The following is a 26,046-nucleotide window of genomic DNA, read 5'->3' as shown; positions in this document are numbered from 1 at the left end:
GGTGCATGACCAGGAACTACATTCAGCCTTTCTAGTTGTAGGAATGCAGTGCCTGCTTTGCCACAAGCAGTTTTTACCTAGCTTGATGCTTTTAGTTTCTGTTTAGCCTGCTGACTGAACAGTAACACCTCTTAAATGAGCCATGCCTTTTTCTTTTCTTTCCCTTTGTTTTCCCCAGCTTTCTCAGGCCCTACATGGAAATATGGGCCCATGTTGGTACACCAACTGTTGTCGGATTTTCTTTTCCTCTAGCCCCACGTTGGAAAGCCAACATGTTATTGTTGTTTTTTTACTCTTTATTCTTTGGTCTTTTGGCTTTTTTGGCAGGGGGGCCACAACCCAGCTCCCAAATAAATCACCCACAGAGTCTCATTCTTTCGTATAAATGCCCAGTCTTAGCTTGGCTTGTTTCTAGCCAGCTTTCCTTAATTAAATTATCCCATCTACCTTCTGCCTCTGGGATTTTCCCTTTTCTTCTGCAATCTGACTTTCACTCTTTTTCTGTGGTTGGCTGGATGGTTGGGTGGCTAACCTCCTCTTTTCTTGTCCTTGAGCTCTCCTCCTATTTATCCTCTCTGCCTGCCAGTCCCACCTATCCTTTCTCCTGCCTCGCTATTGGCCATTCAGTTCTTAATTAGACCATCAGATGTCTAGACAGACAAAGAATCACAGCTTCACAGAGTTAAACAAATGCAGCATAGAAGAGAGTAACACATCTTTGCACCATTGAAACAAATGTTCCCCAGCATAAACAAGTGTCACACATCTTAAAATAATATTCACAAGAATACAGTAGCCAATACAGTATGGCATTGTCATTAGGTCAGGCGTGTGTGCCACTACGACAGCTCCGAGGCTTCAGGAACAATCCAAGGCCAAGAGCTTTCTGATGAGGATGTCATTGCAGTTTGAGTGAAAGGTGTTCCCCATGGGTTTATGTCCCAAGCTGGTGGCACTGATTTTTGTGTAACTTTTAAGAAATGAAGCCTTGTCTAGGGAAGTGTCACTGAAGTTTGATTTAAGGATTCATAGCCTACCCCCATTTCCTGTCTGCTCTCTACTTCCTGATTATAGATTCAGGGTAACCAATGACCTCATACTCCTACCACCAAGGCTTCCCTACCATGATAGACAGAATTCTTTCTTAAACCAGGAAGCAAATAAGTTCTTTCTCCTCTGAATAGCCCCTTGCCAGGTAAGGTCACAGTTATGAAAGAAGCAATGCGAACAGTTCCAACTCCAGCCAAGAGTAAAGGGAAGTTCTCTTGGGAGTCTGCTGGAAACTCCGATAGCTACATGCTGAGACACAAAGTTAGATCCCTATTTAAGTCATATATAAATATAACCAAATGGATGAAAATGAAGACTGAAGGTGTGGCTGAGTATAGAGTGATCCCAAAGCATATGTTAGGCCCTGGGTTCTGTGCCCAGCACCACAAAAGAAAAGATAAAAATGTAAGAGATAAAAACTATTAACCTCTTAAAAGAAAATACCGGAGTCTCTACACCACTGACTTTGGCAATGATGTGCATTTAACATCAAAAGTACAGGCAACAACAGGAAAGTACAGGGCTTAGACCTCATCAGAGGTCTTCATCAAAGACACCCCCAGAATGATAAGCTTAATTGCAAACCATGTGTTTAGCAAGGGGTAAATATGCAGACTTTGTGAAGAACTGCTACCACACAACCGCCGAAGCAGAACAACCCAGCTGTAAGCAGAAAAGCGATCTGAGGAGACATTTCGCAGAAGATCCACGGAATAGCAATACAGGTAGAAAAGGATGCTGAACACGTCAGTTATTTTAGAAATGCAAATTAAAATCACAATGAGATACTACTGCACAGGCATCAGGATGCCTATCATAAAAATAAGAAAATATGTGACGGATAGCACAGAGAAATGACAACATCTGTATGTTGCTGGTAGTGTTGTAAATTACAGAGCCACTGTGGAAGACAGGTAAGCTCTTCCGCAGAATTTAAACAGAACTTCTGTACATTCCATCAAGTCTGTTTGCAAACATATACAAAATGATAAAGATGATGATGATGATGATGATGAAATCAGAGGCCCAGACAGATACTTGCACATCAGGGTTCAGATGATCATGATGATGGTTATGATGATGATGGTTATGACAATGATGATGGTGATGATGTTGGCTATGATGATGGTGGTGATAATGATAATGGATCCAGAGGCTCTGGCCAACACTCATAAATCGGTGTTCATAGAAACTTTATTGTCAACAGTTGGAAGGCAGAGACATCCAAAGGCAAAAACAACCCAAACATCTCATTCACAGATTGAAGAGTAAACAAAAATGTAATGTGATCGAAAAAGGAATTTTGTTCATCTTTTTAAAGGTTGGGGTTTGGATAAATGCAATTTTGGATAAATGAGCCTCGGGGTCGTGTGTTAAATGAAAGAAGTCAGACACAAAAGGATGAAGATAGTGTGGGTCTATTTATTTGAGGTCCCTAGAGCAGGCAAATGCACAAAGCCAGGAGGACACAAGAAGTTACCAGAGGCTGGGGTAAGAGAATAAAGGAGAGCTATGTTAATGGGTATAGGGCTTCTGTGTGGGAGGAAAGAGGCTCCAGCAATGGGGGTGTGGCAACTGTACAGCATTATGAACGCATCTGATGCTGTCCCACCTCACTCATGATGGCGTATATTCTGAACTGAACATGGTGGGTCACACCTTTCACCTGAGTCCTCTGGAGCTGAGGCCTGCCTAGGCTACACCTCAAGACCCTATCTTAAAAAGTTAAAATATTAATAGTAATTTTTGCAGTCAGGTGGTGGTGACACATGCCTTTAATCCCAGTACTCGGGAGGCAGAGGCAGGAGGATCTCTGTGAGTTTGAGGCCAGCCTGTTCTACAAGAGGCTCCAAAGCTACAGAGAAACCCTGTCTAGAAAAAAAAACCTGCATATATTTTAGCATATTTTGTTAAGAAGAAAGCTAATGACTTTTCCCAATGGCAAGAAGAGAAAGCTTAAACCCCTGCTTCATATGTAACATGACAATTGGCAGTAAAGAAGACGTAGAGAAGAAGATGGGGCAACCTAGGGGTGGGGCTCAGTTGCTCGAGTGCTGGAAGCTAGACATGGATAATGTGGTAACTGTAAAACTTCCTAGCCCAGCACACTATAAACAGGGTAGTCTCAGCACTGGGAAGGTAGAGCCAGGTTTATCTCTGTTATTTAGTGAGTTGAGATCAAGTTGGGAAACATAGGACTCTATCTCAAAATCAATCAATCAATCAGTCAACCAATCATCCAAAATAAAAATAAATAAGCAATAGAGCATTGCTGTGAAGATGCCTGGTGTGCCTGGTATTTATGTAGCCACACCAGCTACATAAATCTGGGCTTCTTGCACAGGGCTGATAAGGATCTGAATTTGGATCCTCAGCCTCATGTTAAAGCTTGAAAGCCAGGTGCAGGAGTATGTGCTTAGAATGTCATTGTTGCATTTGAGGAGACAGGAGAATCTCTGGGATGTGCTTGCTGGTCAGCTAGTGAACTCCAGGACCAGCGGGAGACCCTGTCTCAAAAAATAGGGTGGAGGGTGACCGAGGAACAACAGTGGACACTGACCTCTGGCCTTCAGCAAACCTCTACAGACAGTTCCGCTGAAATCACTGCTCCCCTCACGGTGTTTCCTAGACCCAAAGCGCTTTTGCGGAGTCTGGCGCGGGCACGCTTAAAATGCATCACTAAAACACAGCCCTGGCTGTTGTTTGCTGATTGCTATCCCCATTATTACTTCAAGCACTTAAGACAATTTGATTTTTTCTTGATTACTTTTTTTGATTGCCTTTCATACTGATAAGGAAGAGGCTGGAGGAAATCAGTCACAGGTCCTCTCTGACTCTGAAGTGGGAAACCCTGATCCTTGTTCCCTTAAAACAATGCCTTCTAATTGTGGGGTTCGAGGCCATCCTGGCGCTTTCTGGTCTTTGCGAGATGTACATGAGCACCAACAGCTCAGCCTTCTTTAGACACAAATACCAACTTAATGTATTTAGAGAGGACAAAGAGAGGAGGCGAAGCTCAGCAGAGGCCACACCAAGGGAAGCAGCAGTGATCCAGTGCTAACTCCCGTCCTCCAGACTTGTCACCACTGCACAGCAAGCACACTCAGCCCTCCATGGTCTGATCTGCTACCTGCACAAAAGGCAACCGTTCTGTAGATGTCAGCCCCGGGCTGAGAAACGATGGGCTTCCGAAGTGCTGCTTCCCAACACGGATCTTCCCTCAGCTGAACTACAGTGGCTTTGTTCAAACAGCCTCTGAAGGCAAGCCCAACCTTTCCCTTCCCAAGAAATTAGCTTCTTCCTGATCATGCCAAGCAAGCGAAGATCATTTGCTTAGGGGCTTCTACCATAGAGTTCAGTAAATACACAGGTAAACAAAGACCCTTCCCCTTCCTCCTCATCTGACCCTGCCATGGATCCGTGTGTGACCATGGGTAAGCCATTTAACTGGCAAGCTACATGTCCCCAGGGGACAGACAATGGGGGGGGGGGGGGTCAGACACACGTGTGCTTGGGGAGCACAAAGTATCTGCAGTTTTAAAAATTGGAGCTTTTTTCCTTGGGAAAAGAATGTGTGTGTGTGTGTGTGTGTGTGTGTGTGTGTGTGTGTGTGTGTGTGTGTGTGTAAAACCAAGCTATATGTCTGCACAACACAAGAAGAGCTGATTTTCCTGGCTTGGAAGAAAGAGTTCTGTAGGTTTGTGCTCTCCCAGATCTTCCAACTCCTGGAAGGCAAACTGGTAGCTTCCTGATAGAAATGTACGTCTTCAGAGTAGGCTTGTGAAACTGCCGATCAATGGGCAACTATTGAACTTCCCTGCGCCATGTTTGATGGCGGAGGTGCTGCTGGGGGATGATTCTAGTTGGATAATGAGAAGTAGTTATTTCGCTCTGGCGCTTTGGGGCATTGTTTGTTGCATACCGTAGGCAAGAGTGTCTGCACCCTAGGTCTCTTGACATTAAAAGCCTTGGTATGTAGGAACCCCTAAGTCCTGTGCAGTGCGTTTCTGGCACGAATTCAATGCCCTCCAGGCTGTGAAGGAGGGGCAAGGTAGAGTTAGCTCGGACGCCTTGTCTAAGCATCTCTGGCTGTTTGTTGAACACAAGTCCCAGACTTCAGAGCCCTAAGAGGCTGACAGGTACATTTTCCATCTTGTGTTTCTGCTTCCCCTTCTAAGATTTAATCAGGGAGGACTGTGAGGCTTCCTTTAAGAACAGCAACAAAATCGTGACAGCGGTCTTGTTAAGTAGCGGGACTGTAGCAGGTGGCCACAAGCTGCTCTAGATAAAAGGCAATGGCTCCTTCCTGGCGTCCACAGGGTAACAGAAAGCCAGATGACAGCCTGGCATCTCCACATTCGTTCCGTGTCTATCTCCTTAACCTCGTGTCAGATTCCTGCTTAAGTCTACATGGGTGCTAACCACTCAGGGTGTGTCTGCCCACCCTTTCGAGGCTTGAAAGCTCAAAGGTCAAGATAACGGAAGCATCCTTCTACTGTTGTTTAATGGGGTCCTGTTCCAGACCCTCCCAAGGTTCCTACAAGTCTCAGCCACCGTCTGAAAGTTGCAGTTACCTTGGGTTTTCGGGTAGCGGAGCCCCACAGGACAGATCACCTCCTGGATGAATGTGGATTTCTATGAGGCCGATATGGCTAGCTGGGGCAGAAGTCATCAGGCTGAGAAGCAGCTGCTCTCAAGCACTAAGGACTTCTTCTGACCCCTCACTCCACCCCTGTCGCCATCCCCATCCCCATCCTGCAGAAACAGGAAACGTGGTGAACATAGCACACCTGCCCAGGGCAGCTTCATCAGGCCTGCCTCTTGCACCTTACCCGAGACTTCCTCTGTTTAAACTTAAAGCTTGTGTGAATATCCTGAAGACAGACTTGGGGTGGCTGAACCTGTTCTGCTCTTCCCAACATGACCACATTGCTGGTTAACTCTCTGGTTTTCAGGACTACTCCTCTCTGGCATATCAGGATGGGTGCCGGAATTCAGTCTGCCACAGTCCCCAGGCTTTTGCCCTAGAACTCAAATTCCAAGACCACACACAATCTATTTTCTTTCCACAGTTCTGAGATATGCAGTTTGTAATTTAAACATGTTTTCTTTGATTTTTTTTTTTTTTTACTATTTTTCACTGAAACTTAGCCGGTACACATCATATTACTGGTGACCCCACCTCCTGCGCTCTGCATGCACGATCCACACACCGAGTAAAATATGGTTGCCAAGGAGACCTGTCTTTAAATGATCAACAAGCAACTTATTGAGGGGTGGATGTAAAGACACAGATTTACCAAGTGATCCAAAGCCTGAATTTAAAAGAACAAGTTCGGAGGAGTCTGGCTCACAAAGCCACGAGTTCAGTAGAGCTCAGGTGAAGGCTGAAGGGTGAAACATGGGAGCTTCAGGGTGTGGCAACGGCATAGGCTCTCCTGGCCGCCATCTTGTGTGAACTGCTGGAGCCCTCAGCATCCAGCACTCCTTCTTGCTCATAGAACCACAGCAGCACCAGAATTAATGGGTTGAGCATTTCCCCCTTAATAACTGCCGCAGATATAAATGTCTCAGCCATTTGTCTTTCTGTGAGGGTTTAAAAAAAAAAAGTCAAAGGTACTACTACCTCAGCCTTGCATCCCCGAATTTTGTTAGCATTATCATTTAAATTGCATCGCCTGTGTTACTAGATTAAGGAAGAGGCACTGTTTGAATGGGCTGCGCTTTGGTTTTCCATTCAAGAGACTGTTTAGAGTCTCAAATCAATTCCAACTGACTTTCTGAAAATGTGTTGGGGGGAAAATACACTGTGATAAATAACAATTGTAATAAAAGCACCAAGAGGGAAAAGGAGACGTTTGCTGGCTTCTGCAGAGAGGCACTCAGTTCGGGGTGGGCAATAGACCTGTCACCTGCGTGCCTTTATTTTCCTGCTGCTGCAAGGAATTTAACCATCTCACCCCGGGTTAATATTTGCACAGTGAGCAAGGGAGAAGCCATATCTTAAAGGCTTTCTGTGTGATGGGTAAAATGCCTTCGTGTTCAGCTACGTGTCTTAGATTCTGCCCTCCATCTCTGGGGGCCTAAGGAGGAGAGATGAAGCATTTGGGGTCCGGTTGTGTGATTTTTCAACAATTATTTAAGGTCTCTGTTCCTGCACCTGCAAAATGCAAGAAACAATGGGACTTGCTTTCTGGGCTTTTGGGTTTGGGTTTTTTGGGGGGCTGTTTAAGAACAGTGTTTTCTCAAAGTTTTGTGACCATAATTCACAGTAAGATTTACACTATATATCCGAACCCAGCACACACATGGCAGTGGCATACATACTTATGTAGGCATATCTATGTGCATGTACATTACACACATGAGAAGTTGAAATTACACAGAACCGTCATTATCTATGCTAAATGCAATATACTGACACGCTTTTAATTTTACTTGGGTTTACTTTGGGCCTTTAAAATTGATTTGCTTTGCAACCACGCATCGATTCAATGATGGATCACAGCAGGTGTTAGTTGGCCTTGGGTAACAGACTGCTTTTGTAAATAAAGTCTTATTGAAACAGAGTTATACCTAGTTATTCACACATAACTACTTTCCTGAGTCACAGATGGACAATTAAAACAGACACTGCCTCATTTCCAAAGCTAAACAAACAGCATTTTTTAAAAACTGTGTGACCCTTAAGAAATAGTTTGCCAACTCCTTATTTGAATAGTTCGTGGGAGGAGCTTTCTCATCAAGTAAATATAATAGCACACTTATCTCATCATGGAACCGGGCAGTGAGGAATTTAAATAACAGAACCATTTGCTCTTTTCCCCCCCTCAGGCTTGAGGTTCACAGATCAACTCAATAGTTCACAAATTGGCCTCATTGGCCTCCTCCTTGCCAGACAAACCAGCAGACAGTGAGGTGAGACCACATTTAAGCTTTTAAAACCTCAGATCACTGGGACTGAAGGTGCCATGCGCTCTTCCCTGTCGTCATTAGAGACTAAATCCCTGATAAGCAAAGTAAATTAGATGCGGTGACATTTTGCTAATTGAGTCCTTTCCTCTGCTTGGCTGGGTTGGGCTGTTAATTACCAGCTAATCTCACCAATATGGCAGCTGACTGGCAGACAATTGCTCATGGAGAGAAGGGTAGGAGACCCAGCTTGCCCCAGAAGGCCCTCATTGGTCAAAGTGGGTGTCAAGTCTTCCAGTCTCAGGTGAAACCAGCAGAGGTGATATGACTTAAGAGGGAGAAGACTCAAGAGTCATGGGGGAGGTAGAGGGAAATATCAACCCCCAAATAAACCTTAAGAAAAAAAAGGCAAAGTTGAGACACGACACTATGCATTATTAAATTCTCATTCTCCTCTGCCTCCTACCTCCATCAAATTCCATTTCAGTGAAGCACAAGGGCTTAAGGAGAGATAAAAAACTTTAAAATATGAATTAAGTCCTATTTATTTCACCAACCTGAGCCAAGCACACTGGGTTCTGGCTGCCTGTGTTGCCCACGCACCTGAATGACTTGCTTTCAGCTGGATGAATGTCTTTAATTCGCTGGCATCTGTCAAAGGGGGTCTTGTAGCCAATCACATCAAGTCCCCACTCAGAAACCATTAAGTGCTGTTTGAGAATCTCTGCCCTCGTTTCTTTTCAGAATTACCCCGATAGATACTTGTTAATCTTCGCAAGAGCCTAAATGTGTATGCAGCTAATCAGAGAGGTAGAGTAATGGTTGGCTCCTGTCTGCCCCCACCCACTGCCTTCTCAGGGGTCCAGAGGCACTCGTTTTTATGACAGAATCGAGCTCTAAGAGTTTCAGTCGTAAATAAAAATGAGCCTATCAAATTAGCAGAATGAAACTGGCTGATGGGAGGCAGTTTGGGCAAGAATATAGGAAGACTGGTAGTCTGGATGGCTGTTTCTAGGAACGGAGATCGAAAAAGCATTCATTTGGGTGTTCTGAAGGTCAGATGAGGGTCAATGAACACAGTGAGCATAAAATATGTTATACCCAGATCATGGAGTTCCCCCAAAACCAACTAGGAGGCCGAGTCCTGTTTGTAAAAGCATTTATTCTTATACAAGTTTGCAAACTCGGACTCTCCCGTGCATCCAACGTATTTGGAGTGGTCAGAGAGCCCCAAGCACAGTTAGTGTTGGGTTTTTATAGCAGCAAAGGTAGAGGTGACTGATTTCTAAGGTTCCAGACTCCTGATTGGCTGACATTTGTCTAGGGATGTCCTGATGAAAGGGGATGGGTGTGTGCTGGCCAGTGATCCTATCGACAATGGTTGGAACATTAGAAATTTTCTTAGGATGGTCTATTCCCGGTTGGTGCCTGCGTGGTCTCAGTTTGTGGTCTTTCTTGGAACCAGGTATCACCTGAGACTCAGGCCTCCATTGAGTTTGTCATGGCTGGGTCCCACAACACACACACACCTTTGTGGTCCAGTGATTCCCTGGGTGCCAGTGACAATGTTAGAGCTGTGGCCGAGAGTCCAGAGGTCCCCTGTTGAGGTTTCCAGGCTCTTGTGTGTTGAAACAAAGAATTAGACCAGAAATTCGTCTTTTAATAGCCCACAACTTAACCAATTTTAATAACTCAAAATAAAGCAACAGTATAAGTGGGCCAGAGAAGAGAGAAACTCTTCGTGTTACTGTAAACACTACCACGGGGCCTGAATTTCAAGGTCTATTGCCAATGAGGTCGAATTAGGAGAAGCAATTGAAAGGAAAAAATAACAAAAGTTTCTTCGCCTTCCAGCAAGAGCTGCTTTCACGTAAGAGCCAAGGACAGCTCAACTGAGGGAAATCCTTGAGAGACGGTTCAAAAGTCACCAGTGAAGACAGAGGAGGGAACTCTCCAGGAAATGAACCCAGATCCAGTTAGAAAAAAAAACCACACAAGCCTACTCACACTGATCAAGGGGGAGAGGATTGAGAAAACCATTGTGTCTGTCAAAGACGAGCCCTGTGCGCCAGGGAGGAGAACAGCGTGAGCCCAGACACTGGCGCTAGGGACTTACCTTGGCACCACTCTGTAGAGGTTGATTGTCCTCTCCGTGGGCTGTGTCTGAGGCAAGTCATGACGAGGCAGCACAGGTGCAGGTTCAGGACACGCAATCCCTGCTCCCATGGAGGCATAAGAAACAAGAGCTCCGGAGGCTCTATGTCACATGCTGCAAGCCTTGTCTCTCACAGCCATTCAGGTAGTCAGAGTCTTCCTACAACACCTCGCCCACCCCAGGCCCTGAATGTGCCTAGGACCTGGAATGAAGCTGGATCTCAGAATTCCTCTTTGGAAGAGGACAGGTTCAACCTTGCCATGGCTAAGAGACAAGCAACACTATGAGTGAATAAGACAGGTCAGGAGGGCAGGCCATGTGACCCTAGACAGCAGAGAAAGCCCCTGAGAGAAAGCAAAAGCTATGAGGAACGTACTCCGGAGGACGTTAGTCATGACTGTAGCCACATTGTGCTAACACATAACAAACATGGTGGTCAGAAGAAAGCCACTTGCAGTGTAAACAGAGCGCAAACGCTGTTTGAGAGCTAAGATTAGCGTGTCACCTCTGAAGCTGACATTTATTGTCTTTAGAAGTCTTCGAGAGTTGTATATTTCTTTATAATTAGAAACATCTTAGGGTAGAAGAGTTATGTCTTTGCATATTTTCAGATGCAATAAAACAACCCCTTTTTTGTTCTTCGTTTCATCCTAAAAAGGCTGTAGCTCTGCATTCGCCTGCTCCCTGTCTGTGGAGTGCCTGTTCCCACAAATCTTTAATTACATTCTCAATTGAGAAACGTTCCTTCTTTCTTTATTAGAATGTTGAAACTTCAATTTCTTTGTTTATTTTTATTTCTTCAATAGAAGAATAACATCAAGGTATATTAAACAGTTATGCATATTTATTTTTCTTCAGCTAGTTTATACTCTGCATTTTTAAATCTTTTTTCTTTTATACATTTCAATTGTTCCCATTTTGTTGCAGGATATTCGTTCTCATAGATATTGCTATTTCTTTACATTAGATATTGCTATTTTTTACATTACATTACACTGCACACTGATACCATGCTATTCTATAATATATAAACTTATATTCTTTCATGTATGAAAAATAATAAAATTCTGCACTATTTTTAAAAAGAGCAAATCATCTAGAACTCTTGTATATGACTCTTGAAAGCATAAATGGGTACAGTGTTGGTGCTAAGGAAGGCAGGCACCTATTGGGTGCAAGTCCCACATACACATACCTTCAACATTGTTCTTCCTTTTTGTTCTGGTTCAAATTCTTTGGAGAAACTTATAAGGAAGCATCCAAGGTTCTTGGGTTCCTCTGACTCACAGGTGACGAGTGCCCAGTAGTGTTCACTTCTGCCATCTTTCCTGTTTGAACAAGTGGTCTTATGACCTTGAACTGGGCATGCCCAGAAGCACATCCGCCATCATTCCTTTCTTAACTCTGACTTCAACCTAATCAGACTCACAATGTGCCTGATGCAACATGTGTTTTCCCTTATTAATATGCACAAACTTTTATATTAGCTCCTCTTCTACTGCTGTGATAAAATGTCACAGCCAAAGGCAACTTAAAACTAGTTTCTTGGTATTCCGGAGACCTGAGCAACGCGGCGGCGGCGGCGGGCGCAATCTGCAAGCGAAACCTCCACCACGAGTCTCCTCAATGAACCCAAGAGTAAGATGACCCCAGAGGAGCTGCCGAAGCGGGAGGAGAAGGAATTCAACACAGGCCCCCTCTCAGTGCTCACACAGTCAGTCAAGGACAACACACAAGTGCTCATTAACTGTCGCAACAACAAGAAGCTCCTGGGGTGGGTGAAGGCCTTTGCACTGCAACACGGTGCTGGAGAATGTGAAGGAGATGTAGACTGAGGTCCCCAAAAGCGGCAAGGGCAAGAAGAAGTTCAAGCCTGTCAACAAGGACCGCTACATCTCCAAGATGTTCCTGCGTGGGGACTCAGTCATTATAGTGCTACGGAACCTGCTCATCGCCGACAAGTAAAGTAGAGGCCTCTTCCTTCCATGAGAGCCTGCTCCCTGCCCTGTCAAGCCCTGCCCAATGGGATGGAAATAAAATCCTGTGGTTTTTGTTGTTTTGTTTTGTTTTTTAAAAAACAAAAACAAAAATAAACTAGTTTCTTACCGCGTCTGGTTCCAGGGGAAGAGCCGGCACTGGTGTGAAAGGCGTGGCAGCAGGAGCAGGGCTCAGATACCGCACATACCTTAGTAGGGTTTCTGTTGCTAAGCCTGCATTACGCTCAGGACTTCTGACTTCTGCCCTCCACATTACGCTCAGCACTTCTGCCCTCCGGGCACCTACTAGAAAACTCTGCTTACAGCATTCAATTGCTTTCCTGACGGAAATTTCCAAAGTCTTCCACATGTCTCCAAAAACCCAACATGTTTGCATTCTCCCCAGCAACACCTCGCTTTCCTGGAACCCACTTAGATAGCAAGCGCTTTTCTGTTGTCACGCTAAAATGGCATAACCTTAGGCAACTCAAGGGAGGAAGGCCTCGTGCTAGTTCATGGTTCTAGAGAGATAGTCTTCGTGGAAGGGGAGGGATGGCATGACAAATGAGCATGGCCAAGTGTTAAAGGAATGTGTTAGAGTAGGTGGAGGCCACTGGGGTGGCTTGAAGAGCAGCATTCTCCTCAAACCAAAGGTTTCCTTCACAGAGCTGTGACGATGGCATGAATTGACCCTCTGAAACAGCGGTCCTTCTTACAAGGTTGGATCTCAGCCTGAAGAGTGTAGGCCACACCTAGGTGCGTCTCCCTGCACAGACTCAAGAGGCAATCTGTGCTGTGACCTGAGCACTCTTTCTTTATGGTACCTGGTGCTCTTCCGTGCTCTTTGTCACTAACCACACTGAATTAAAGCACGTGATGTGGAACTTCCCACCAAGCCTCTGAAACGTAAAAGAGACTGATAATTCCTTTATTCTGGAGATGATTTGGAAGTTTTCTCTGATGAGGTTTCTCTGGCCTTCCAGCCCCACCCCTGTCTTATTCTCTCTCTCTCTCTCTCTCTCTCTCTCTCTCTCTCTCTCTCTCTCTCTCCCTCTCTCTCTCTCCTCTGTTCATCTCCAAGCCTTGCTATGTTGCTTTAATATATTGTAATTTTTTTCCAATTCTTACCACCTTAAGGTCCAACCATACTCCCAAAGCCACTTCTAATGAACCTCATTTTCTGAAGAAAATGATGTGTTAACTTCCTTCTCTTTCATGGACCAACCACTGTTGTATTATTATTATTATTATTATTATTATTATTATTTAACACCTATATTATATTGTAATTACCCCAAGTCCACAGTTTGCATGAGGGTTCATCCACTTGTATAATATCATACAGAATAGTCTCACCACCCTAATAGCCCTCTGTGCTTCACCTAGCCAACCCTCCCTGCTCCAACTCCTGACCACCACTGATCATGTATTGCTTCCTCCACATTTTCTCATTGCTCATTAGCTCATTTCTCTTTAGAGCTGAATAATATTCTGATGTGGGAGTCCCCTCTGTGTGCTCTGATTACCATTAACGAATAAAGAAATTGCTTTGTGTAACATGAGGGCCGGCTTGTTGGGGTTTCTGTCCCGCCTGGTACCCCATAGCTGGTAAGCCCCAAAGAAAATCACACAGAGGTCTCCATAAATTATAAACTGATTGGCCCATTAGCTCAGGCTTCATATTAGCTCTTATAATTTATATAGCCCATTATTCTTATCTATGTTAGCCACATGGCTCGGTATCTTTTTCAGCTGGGCAGGTCACATCCTGCTTCTTTGGTGATCTGGGCTGGACTGGTGAGAGATGGGTTTCCTCCTTCCTAGAATTCTTCTGTTCTCATTACCCCATCTCTACTTCCTGTCTGGTTGACCCACCTATACTTCCTGCCTGGCTATTGGCCAATCAGCATTTATAAAAATATGGTTGACAGAATACAGACAATTTCTCTCTCTCTCTCTTTTTCTTTTTTCAAAACCTTGCAGCTCTTTAAGAGGTCTTACTATAAAACACTTAAATGGTGTTGATGAAAAGCTGACTACATGCTTCTCGGTTTTTAGTCGTAGCAGGAAAAAAAACTGCACTGTTTTAAAATGCCAACTTTCTGGGTCAACCTGTGAGGGAAAACTCTGACTCTTTCAGGCAGTCAGTCCGACTATAAATCATTTGAATGTGGTCTGTGAGCAGAATGTTGAAGCTTGCTTGCTGGCAGGGAGCTTGAAATGCCATAGAGTTGTGGCAATAAACATGGCTACAGCTAGTACCTCTGCCATGAGGCTGATATCTCAGAAAGCTAAGAAATGGGCTGAATTCAGCCATCAAAGCCACGGCTTTAATCCTACCCATATTGCTTAGCATATTAAAGACTCACATAGTCTGAAAAAGATATATATATATATATATATACAGTAAAGAGAGATTCAAAGACAAAAAAAACCTCTAAATGGTTTACATTGTGTTTAAAAAAAATATGTGCAGGCTAAAGGTTAAAGTTCTTACAGTAAAAAAAGAAAGAAAGAGAGTAGTTGGGTGTGGTTGTACACACCTTTAATCCCAACACTTGGGAGGCAGAGGTAGATTGAGCTCTGTGACTTCAAAGTGTGGTAGCACACACCTGTAATCCCAATGACCGAGAGGCAGAGACGGCCATATCTCTGTGAGTTCAAGGTGTGGTAGCACACACCTTTAATCCCAGCACTGGGGAGGCTCAGACAGATGGATCTCTGTGAGTTCAAGGATAGCCTGGTCTACAGAGGGAGTTCCAGGACAAAGATAACAGAGAACCTGTCTCAAAAAGCCAAAAGTTAAAAATAAAAATAAAATAGAGGTTAAAATAAAGCCACATAAAGATGGAAAATACACAAAAAAAATCTTGATACTGTATGTTATTATGCTCTCTTTGAATTGTTTGAATGCTAAGGAAGGAGCAACAGCTGCTAAAAAGATATTTGCTTATAAATGCTGTTGAACTAATCCAAGAAGGTATTTTAAAAATACCTTGACTTCAAAATTGAAGTCAAAAGGTATGTTACTTTGGAAAAGAGATTTTGCTTTTGTTTCCACAGGAAATGAGAGACTGTAGATTCATTCTGAGTTAAGAAAAATCAGGTTTGATCAAAGAAGACCACCAGTAGGAACAGATGGCCCGGATATCTGAGTTCTACATCCAGAACAGATTCAAGATGCTGCCTGAGATGATCAAGCCTCACAGGATACTCCAGTCAGGACTTAATCATAACTCTAAATTTTCTTTAGGTCCCCATAAGATTGTCAGCACCCCCAACCAGCCAGAAGTAGCCTGGAATACTATGCCCACATTCCCAGAAAATAAACTTTGGATATTTTCCTTTGTTAAAAAAAAATGAGGGAGAAGTGGTGCGAGAGAATTGTCTATATTCTGTCAATCATATTTTAAATAAACACTGATTGGCCAATAGCCAGGCAGGAAGTATAGGCAGGAAAACCAGACAGGTGGCACAATAAGAATTGGAGTCTTCTGGGAAGTAGGAAGCTCCCTTACCATTCCTGCCCAGATCACTGAAGAAGCAAGATGTGACTTGCCCCACTGAGAAAGGTACCAAGTTATGTGACTAACATAGATAAGAATAATGGGTTGATATAAGCTATAAGAATTAGCAAGAAGCCTGAGATAATGGGCCAATCAGTTTATAAGTAATGCAGAATCTCTGTGTGATTTCTTTGGGGTTACCAGCTGTGGCCTGGTGGGAGAACAGAAACCAGCCCAGCCCTCATGTTACAGCTTTGGACCTATAGATAGACAGGGAAAGCTAGGCTGAATGCTGGGAGAAAAGAGGCAGAGTCAGAGAGAAGCCGTGTAACCCTACTGGAGACAGACACAGGGAACTTTAGCCAGTAAGCCATTGCCACATGGCAATACACAGATTCATAGAAATGGGTTAAATTAATATGTAAGAGCTAACCAATAAGAAGCTAGAGCTAATGGGCCAAGCAATGATTTAATTCATACAGTTTCTGTGTGATTATTTTGGAGCTAAGTGGCTGGGACAAACAAGTGGCCTGCTGCTACAATATTCCAGTGGCAGCTGACATCATAATTCATTTACCCTACTGTGGTCATTTATCCTACTGAATGAAGATGCAAACTTCAAACTTTATTGCTTCATGTTTTACTACTATGAATAAAGCCACAATAAAACTCTGCATATAAGTTTTAGTATGGCCCATTTGTTGTTTTTTTTTAATAGTTCTTAGAGGCATAAACACATTTTGTTTAAATCTCAATAAACCACAAGAACTATTGTCTGGTTTCCTCTAGAGAAAAACAGATCCAAGGTAGAGGAATTGTGAAGAATCCTTTTTGCTCTTTATCATTTATAACTGTGTCATTTTCATGTTTTCTATTCAGTGTGTATTCATAGTTGAACAATTAAAGAGTTAATTTAAAAAACATTAAGATAAGATAAGAACTTTAGTGAGGAGTGGCAGGCTGCGTACTGCCACCCAGCTAGCTTAACCCCCGAAATAATAACACAGAAACTGTATTCATTTAAACACTACCTGGCCCATTAGCTCTAGTTTTTTATTGGCTAACTCTCACATCTTGATTAACCCATTTCTATTAATGTGTATCGCCACTTGACTGTGGCTTACCGGCATGAGTCTAACCAGCATCCATCCATCTCAAGCAGGAGAATCATGGCATCTGCCACCCTTCCCTTCTTCCCAGCATTCTGTTCTGTCTAGTCTGCCCACCTAAGGGCTGCCCTATCAAAAGGCCAAGGTAGTTTTCTTTATTAAACCAATGAAAGTAACACATAGAAAGAAAAACCTCCTACACCATTTCCCCTTTTTCTGTTTAAACAAAAAAGAAAGGCTTTCACTTTAACATAGTAAAATTACATATAACAAAACAGTTATCAAGCAAGAATTACAGTTACAATAATTAGATACATTTTATCTTTTATCATAACAATGGAAAACTATATCTATCTATTTTTCAACTCCATCAAAGACTCCAGAAGGATATAATATTACCTAAGTAAACAAGAAGTAAGCAACTTCCAAAACTCTAGAAATGACAGAGACATCTTGCTGTCTGGACAGTCACCCAAAGTTCTTTTGTACCGTTGGAGCATCCATCTTCAGCCTTTAGACCCAAAGTATCCAGCAGACATTTCCATGAAGCAGGAAATTCCAAAGACATTTCAGTCACTTTCTTTTGTGTCCTGCAGAATGTCTTGCAGACTCTTTCATGAATCAGGAACCCTGAAGGATCATCTCACCTTTAGGCAAGTTTAGCAGTTCTCTGTCTGTGGGTACTTTATGTCCAGTTTATGCAACAGTCCAGGAAAGAGCAGTTTCTTGCCCAAATGGCTAACCAACTCCATAAGGAAGTCCTCTTCCATGCCCATCTTCCTCTTGAAGTAGATTGGTGGTGTCAGGAGCAGACATGTCTCATTGTCATGAAAAGCTCTAAGTTATTAAAACATTTTAAATACCATATTCTGTAGTCTTTGAAAGATATGAAGAATGCCTATCTAACTGAAATATATCTCTATATATCTAGAAAATCTAACTAACATGACTACAAGCTTGACTATTATTGATGATTATCCATTAACAACCTATATTTCCTAATTAAACATTACATTTTTAAATGAACTATGTAATTAAAATACCTTAATCAAGATTAGAAATACATATACATATAACAAAATTGACCTTAAGTTTATATCAATAAAGCAAAATTTATACCAATGTAAATTATCCATATCTATATCATCTCCCCCTTTAAATGTAAAAGAACATTTATAAACAATATTTGGGAGTATGGGCACAGTTTTTTCTCTCCAAACTGCTTCATGCTGAATGCGGGTGCTGTTAATCAGGTCTTTCATGGCATAACCTGTGTGCTAGGTTCATCTCAGTCACCAGTTGAGTGAAATAATTTTCTGAAGGTGTTCACAACAACCTTTCAGGAGGCCGTGGTCTATCATACCATATTGGTATAGAAGCAATCCACAGGGTCTCATCCTCTGTGAAAACAAAAGAAGACCCTCTTTTCCAAAGCATCATATCCTTAGACCCAAATTCTGAAGTCATAATACCTTTATAATATCCATTCTGGTTTAGCTTGGCAGCCCATATAATGAGATGTCTCTCTGTGCTTAGCTTCTTCACAGTCAAAAAAAAAATTAAAGAAAAGACAATAATACATATAATCCAGACTCTCGGTGAATTTTCCATTTTTACGTTGCTTATTTCTCTTTACTTCTTTTAATCTAGGATGATCTGTACTCTGTCTCTTAAAAGACTTTACCCTTTCTTTTTTTTAAAAATCATTAACTTTACTTTATGACTTTTCAATACTTTTTTCTTCTCTCTCCCAAGCCTATGTATGTCTACCTAACACTACGACCCATTTAGAGGTCTTTTATGTCTGAATCTGTCCTATTGCATTGTCTTTAATTCTCTACTGTCTTGAAGAGTTTTTAAAATGCTAAGCTCTTAAGAATCTAAGCTGCGACAATCTCAGGTCAAATACAGGTACTGCCTGCTTGCCCTGCCCAGTCCAACATGGCGTAGCCACTTGTGCCTCTGAGCCATGCGCACTGTACCGCTAGCATGGTGGAGTTGCTCTGGATGTTGGCTCCACCTCTGTCCAATTTCAAAATGGTGAACATACCTTTTCTGCTAGTTCTGGGGCCACTAGGTAGGAGCCACACTCAACTCTTTAACTCTGAGACTGAGCGTGTAGTACATAAACTCTTTCTTTCTGAGTTACAGCCGAATCTACCACACAGAGCACTGTGCAGCCTGGAAACATCTCTGTATGGCGACAGAAATCCGCCATGTTCTTCTGCTTGTGCACTCCTAGTATACCTGATCCCGCTGCCTGCCCCGGCAGGGAGCGCTGAGTCACAGCATGGTCTCAGAGTACTTTCTTTCTGATTCGAGTAGGCACAGAACATCCGGGCCCACAAGTGCTCCATAGCTGAAGTTTGTGCCGGCAGCAGGCCCAGGAAGCCTTGTTTTAAAATGGCGCAGCTTTATTTCTACTGTTATTGCCGAGTTAGGAAATCTCTCTGCAGCACGCCCCAGCAGACAGCAAAAAGCTGTGTTAAACTCTGTTTTGTTTTGTTTTGTTTTGTTTTCTGTGTTTAAAATTAAGCTCTCTCAGGTTTTATGCGGCATTAGTTAACCATGATGGGCGCCAAGGCCCCCTCATGTTACAAGAACAAAGGCAGCTATCCCATGCAAAGTCGTGAAGTAAGCCTTACATGTTCATATTCTATAACAAATACTCATTCAGTATTTGATTTACTGATCTCAGTTGAGAAAATGCAATTGATCCTCATTGTTTACAGAGCCCATATTTGTAAATTTGCCTACATGTTAAAATTTATTTATGACATCAAGATCAATATCGCAGCCCTTCTGCCATCATTCGCATATGTTGGGCAAAATATAAAAAAAAAAAAGGTGTCACTCAATGCACACATTTCCAGCTCACCTTAAACATGGCAGAGTTCCATTTCCTTGCTTCAGCTCACACGGTCTGTTTAATGACACATTTTCATGTTATTGTATTTTTTCTGTCGGGTAAAGTTAGTCCCTGAACTGGCTCTGCCCCTACACTTGTCCCTGAGCACAGTACTAGTGAGCCCCTCAGACTCTTGAGTTCAGTAAAGGCTAAAAACCTGTAGGATTCCAAGTTCACTGGCTGCCAGGGCCACACAGCTGAGCACCTTAGTAAAATGCTGCCTCAAAATAAAACAGCACAAATGAGGGAGGAGCTCACGAGGCTCCACCCTTCCCTGAAGAATGATTGGCAGTTAATGATGGCTAGGGAAAGGATGTCACTTTCCCATGGTGTGGCCACTGACCATTGTCCATGCCCTGGGAACTAGCCCCCACCCATGCTCCTGCAGGCACCGTTAATTAAACTCAATAGGTCATATACAGAAGGACATGGAAGGAGGGGAAGACTTGCTAGAAAAAAAAAAAAAAGGAATTCAGCCTGAAAAAGAAAGCAGATGGGAGATAGCAATAGTGGCTAAAAATGAAGAAAATTCAATATACACATATGAAATTATAGAAGAGTATTCATCATGGGATTTGTTTTTTTTTTTTTAAAAAAAAGGTTTGGGACATAATTCAATGTTACAGCACTTGCCTACTGGTTCAGTCCCTTATACCACAAAAGAAAGACAAAGTAGACAGGGAAGAAAGGAACAAGGAAAAGAAGGAGGGAAGGAAAGAGAAAGAGATAGAAAGGAAGGCAAGGAAAAGGGATAGAAGGGAGGGAGGGAATAGCTTGCCACTTCTGAATTACAGTTACTATTTATGAAGGAGGTGTTGTACTAGGCACTATGCAAACCCATTCATCCACAGTATTGCTCTGAGCTGCCATGAAGTGAGTTGGATGCTAATGTCTGAAGTCTTATTTACTCCTCCCTTCTGCTCCTCTGCAGTGGATATTCAATCTCCAGTTTACCATGAGGAAACCCAGGCTGAGAAAGGTGTCAATAGCTACAAAAGTCACACAGACCAGAGTCAGAGCCCTTCCCACAGTCCCTAAGCCCACAGGCTTGTCATTATACATGCCACCCCCATGGAGGAAACACAGACAAAGCAAGTATAAACAAGCAAATATGTTCTTCCCCATGGAAATCTGTGGCTTTGGGCCCTGGGAATTGAAGCAGAATCTAAATAAAAGTAAAGAAAAAAAACACATGGGCTTAGTCTTGTGGTAGATTGATTCCCAATTTCTGAGAAACTGCCATATTGATTTCCTTAGTGGCTGTACAAGTTTGCTCTCCCACCCACAGTGGAGGAGTGTTCCCCTTGCTCTAAATCCTCACCAGTACCACTCTTGGGCATATACCCAAAGAATGCTCAATCCTACCACAAGGACACTTGCTCAATTATGATCATAACCGTTTTATTCATAATAGTCGGAACCTGGAAGCAACTTAGATGTCCCTCAAATGTAGATTGTGTAAATGTGATACATTTACACAATGAAGTATTATTTAGCCGTTAAAAACAATAACATCAGGATATTTGAAGGCAAATGGATGAAACTAGAAAAAACATCCTGAGTGAGGTAACTCAGACCCAGAAAGACAAACATGGTTTATACTCACTCATAAGTGGATATTAGCTGTAAAGTAAAGGACAGCCATGATACAATCTACAGACACAGAGAGACTAGATAACAGAAAGAGTTCAACGGGGAGGGGGCTGCTCGGATCTCCCTGGGAAGGGAAGTAGAAAGTATTTCATAGGTGGATTGGGGGCAGGTGGGGATGGGAACATGAGGATCAGTTTGGGAGAATGGAGGGAGAATAACACTGAAAGAGACAACTAGAAAGGGGGTGCTTTTCAGGGTGAGATAGAAACCTGGCGCAAGGGAAACTTCCAGGAATCTACAAGGATGACTCCAGCTAAGACTCCTAGCAATAGGGTCAGCAGCCTGAACAGGACGTCTCCTGTGACCAGACTACCAGTGGAGAGATTAGGACACCAACCCAGCCACATGACCACGGACCTACAGTCTGTCCTGCCTATGGGATGTACTGGGGTAAGGGTGGTGTAGAGACTGCAGAGTGGCCCACTGATGACTGATCTATCCTGAGACCCATGCCATTATAGTAGGCCACCCCTGACACTGACACTGCTGGAGCACCAGGACCCAGAGGCTGGATGGCCCAGGGGCCTAGGATAAAACCAAACACAACTGGAGAAAACATATGTTAATGTAATACAGTCTAGCAACATTCTGCTATACTCAGGTTGGTGCCTAGCCATTGTCATCAGAGAGGCTTCATCCAGCAACTGATGAAAACAGATGCAGACCCACAGCCAAACATTAGGCAGAGTTCAGGGAATCTTGCTGAAGAATGGGAGGAAGAATTTTATCAGTCAGAGGGATCAAGGACACCACAAGAAAAACCACAAAAACAACTAATCTGGGCTCACAAGGAGCTCACAGAGACTGAACTCCTATTAGTGAGAGCAGGGCAGTCTCAGACTCTTTTGCTGGCTTTCGGAACCCTATTCCTCATATTGCCTTCATACAAGCAGAGGTGTTTAGTCTTACTGCAACTCGATGTGCTATGTTTTGTTGATATCCGTGGGAGCCCTTTTCTGAATAAAAATGGAGGAGGAGTGGACTTAGGGGACAGAGGCGAGGTAGGGGGCAGGACTGGAAAGAGAGGAGGGAGGGGAAACTGCAGTTGGAATGCAAAATAAGTGAATAACAATAACAAAACACATGGGCTTGTGGCGCACAACAATAAACCTGTCTCAGTAGCATGACAGGTGTGTGCAAGATGGCAAGAGAAAGCCCTGATGCTCATGTGAAGGAGCACCTGCCTCAGCTGGAGGAAGTGCAGCTGCTGTCAGGCTCTGCCCACAACACTGTCTCTCTCACACACACACACACACACACACACACACACACACACACACAGAGCCCTCTTAAGGGCGCTGTCCAATTTGCTCAATCTATACATGTGTGGGGAGCAGATACAGGCATCAGATCTGGTAGGCTCTGCCACATAGCCTGCTAGCTCTTTATCCCTCATACGACTCAGTGGCCTCAGAAGTCTCCAGAGGGCCAAGCCCTGGTTGCCTGTGAGACTGACCAGCAGCAGCGTCACATCTGCCCTGGCTTTGCTCTGCATTCCCTGACTGCTATTTCCTGGGATCCATCCTATAAGCAACATGAACCCTTGTCCTTATGTCAAGCTCTCCTTCTGGAGAAGCATTCTCAAAGCCATCAGCACTCATGGCAGCACGGAGACATTATTAACTCCAGCTGGCTCCCATTCTGAATCTCAAGTTGGCTTTGTCAAGACAACCCTAGAAAAGGACCTTAGCTATTCTTTCTGTTCTTCTTTAAGTCAGGTAACCTGTTGTCATATACATCTGGGTATAGAGGGTAGCCAAGAAGAAACAGGAAGATTCCAGATCCAGCCTGGATGGTTTCTGCCAGATTCCCCAGTAGCTGGACTTGACTTGTAGCCCAGAGCATCCCACCTAACACAAGCTCCAAAGTGCTTCAGAAAAGCAACTGACAAAGCCACCAGGACATTTCCCCTCACAAGTCAAGTACATAATACATCCAGCACACCCACAGTGATGCATCCATTGAAATGATGAACTATTGTTGAACTATTGTGTAGCTGTTCTCTCTCAACTTTAGCACTCTCTCCTAGAGAAAGGAGAAAGTTTATAAATATGCAGAAGAAATTAAATACACAGGTTAATAAAACTTAGGAAGGCAAGTTCCACAACAAATTCCCAGGGCTATATATAAAGTAAACAGTTGTTGGAGACAGGAGCCTCTTCAGTAGAACTGCCTACAGGTTGGGCAGGCAGCTCCCAGGATGCAGCTTTTGTGAGTCATCACTCACGCTGAGGTGAGATTTGTTGTAGCAGGGCTGCTTGTTTGTTCCCTGCAGCCCAGAATCAAATAATCACACAGAAACCATATTATTTGCAATACTGTTTGGCCAATAGCTTACGCGCATTTCTCACTAATTCATATCTTAAATTAACCCATCTCCTTTAATCTGTGTATTGCCATGAGGCTGTGGCTTACCAGGTAAAGTTCCAGAGTCTGTCTGTGGTGGGGCTATATGACTTCTCCTGAATCTGCCTTCTTCTAGCCAGGAACAAACAAATGACCCTCCTATAATAAATTGGTGCCCTACATTGGGCGCCAACTGTTGAATTAACATGGATCAAAAATACCAGGCTAATACTAAGACAAAACCAATTATACTCTTTTTTATTATAAGGGGCAAATTCATGAAACAGGCATGAGAAGTCCAAGCTCAGCCATGTAGCTTGAGAACCACAGAAAGAGAGCAAACCCTGGACCATCCAGCGTTTTTCTCCGAGTTCCCAAAAGGTCACACCCTTACCTGGTCCTGCCTCTTAAAGAGCATTAACTGACAAAGATTCCCCATCAGACTCAAACCACAGAAAGACATTGCTAAGAAAGAGAATTACAAACCAATATCACTCATGAACATTGATGCAAAAATATTCAATAAAATGGCAAAATCGAATCCAAGAACACATCAGAACCATCATCCACCATGATCAAATCGGCTTCATCCCAGAGATGCAGCGATGGTTTAACATATAAAAATCTGTCAATGTAATCCACCATATAAACAAACTGAAAAATAAAAACTATATGAACTATATTACCATTAGATGCCAAAAAAGCTTTCAACAAAATACAACATCCCTTCATGATAAAGGTCTTGGAGAGCAGGTATACAAGGAATATAACTAAACATAATAAAGGAAATATACAGCAAACCAACAGCCAACATCAAACTAAATGGAGAGAAACTCACATCGATCCCACTGAAATCAGGAACAAGATAAGGTTGTCCACTCTCTCCATATCTATTCAGTATAGTTCTTGAGGTCCTAGCTAGAGCAATAAGACACCAAAAGGAGATCAAGGGGATACAAATAGGAGAAGAAGTTAAACTCTCACTATTTGCTGATGATATAATAGTTTGCATAAACTACCCCAAAAATTCTACCAGGGGACTTCTACAACTCATAAACACTTTCAGTAATGTAATACTTGAGTTAATGCAAGATTAACTCAAAAAAATTGGTAGCCCTCCTGTACTCAGATGATAAATGGGCTGAGAAAGAAAACAGAGAAACATCACCTTTCACAATAGCCACAAATAGCATAAAATATCTAGGAGAAATTCTAACCAAACAAGTTGAAGACTTGTATGACAAGAACTTTAACTCTTTGAAGAAACAGATTGAAGAAGACACCAGAAAGTGGAAAGATCTCCCATGCTTTTCAGTAGGTAGAACTAACGTAGTTAAAATGGCAATATTACCAAAACCAATCTACAGATTCAATGAAATGCCTATCAAAATCCCAGAAAAATTCTTCACAGACCTTGAAAGAATGGTACTCAACTTCATATGAAAAAGCAAAAAAACCCAGGATAGCCAAAACAATCCAGTACAATAAAAGAACTTCTGGAGGCATCACAATTCCTTGACTTCAAACTCTACTACAGATCTACAGTACTGAAAACATCCTGGTATTGGTATAAAAACAGACAGGAGGACCAATAGAAACAAATAGAGGACTCAGATATCAGTTCACACACCTATGAACACCTGATTTTTGACAAAGATGCAAAAAATATCAAATGAAAAAAGAAAGCATATTTAACAAGTGGTGCTGGCATAACTGGATATCAACATGTAAAAAAATGAAAATAGACCCATATCTATCACCATGCACAAAACTCAAGTCCAAATGGATCAGAGACCTCAACATAAAGCCAGCAACACTGAACCTTATAGAAGAGAAAGTGGGAAGTACACTTGAACTCATTGGCACAGGGAACCACTTCCTAAATATAGCCCTAGCAACACAGACACTGAGAGAAACAATTAATAAATGGGACCTCCTGAAACTGAAAAGCTTATGTAAAGCAAAGGACATGGTCAACAAGACAAAACCACAGGCTACAGAATGGGAAAAGATCTTCACTAACCCCACATCAGACAGAGGTCTGATCTCCAAAATATACAAAGAACTCAAGAAATTGGTCATCAAAAGAACAAATAATCCAATAAAAAAAAAGTGGAGTACAGACCTAAACAGAGAACTCTCAACAGAGAACTCTAAAATGGCTAAAAGACACTTAAGGAAATGTTCAACATCCTTAGTCATCAGAGAAATGCAAATCAAAACAACTCTGAGATTCCATCTTACACCTATAAGAATGGCCAAGATCAAAAACACTGATGACAACTTATACTGAAGAGGTTTTGGGGAAAAGGGAACACTTCTGCATTGCTGATGGGAATGCAAGCTGGTACAGCCCCTTTGGATATCAGTGTGGTGATTTCTCAGAAAATTAGGAAACAACCTTCCTCAAGACCCAGTAATACTACTTTGG

General features: G+C 42.8%; 1 pseudogene; it reads left to right on the top strand.

The window, feature by feature from the left end:
* The first annotated feature begins 11,760 nt into the window (after nucleotides 1–11,760).
* Nucleotides 11,761–12,082, top strand: LOC148121493 (small nuclear ribonucleoprotein Sm D2 pseudogene; annotated as a pseudogene).
* Nucleotides 12,083–26,046: the final 13,964 nt, after the last annotated feature.

Source organism: Myodes glareolus, chromosome 7, assembly GCF_982192425.1.
Source record: "Myodes glareolus chromosome 7, mMyoGla1.1, whole genome shotgun sequence".
Classification (NCBI taxonomy): Eukaryota; Metazoa; Chordata; class Mammalia; order Rodentia; family Cricetidae; genus Myodes; species Myodes glareolus.
Note: the sequence above shows the minus strand (reverse complement) of the source record. Positions and strands in the feature narration are given on the sequence as shown.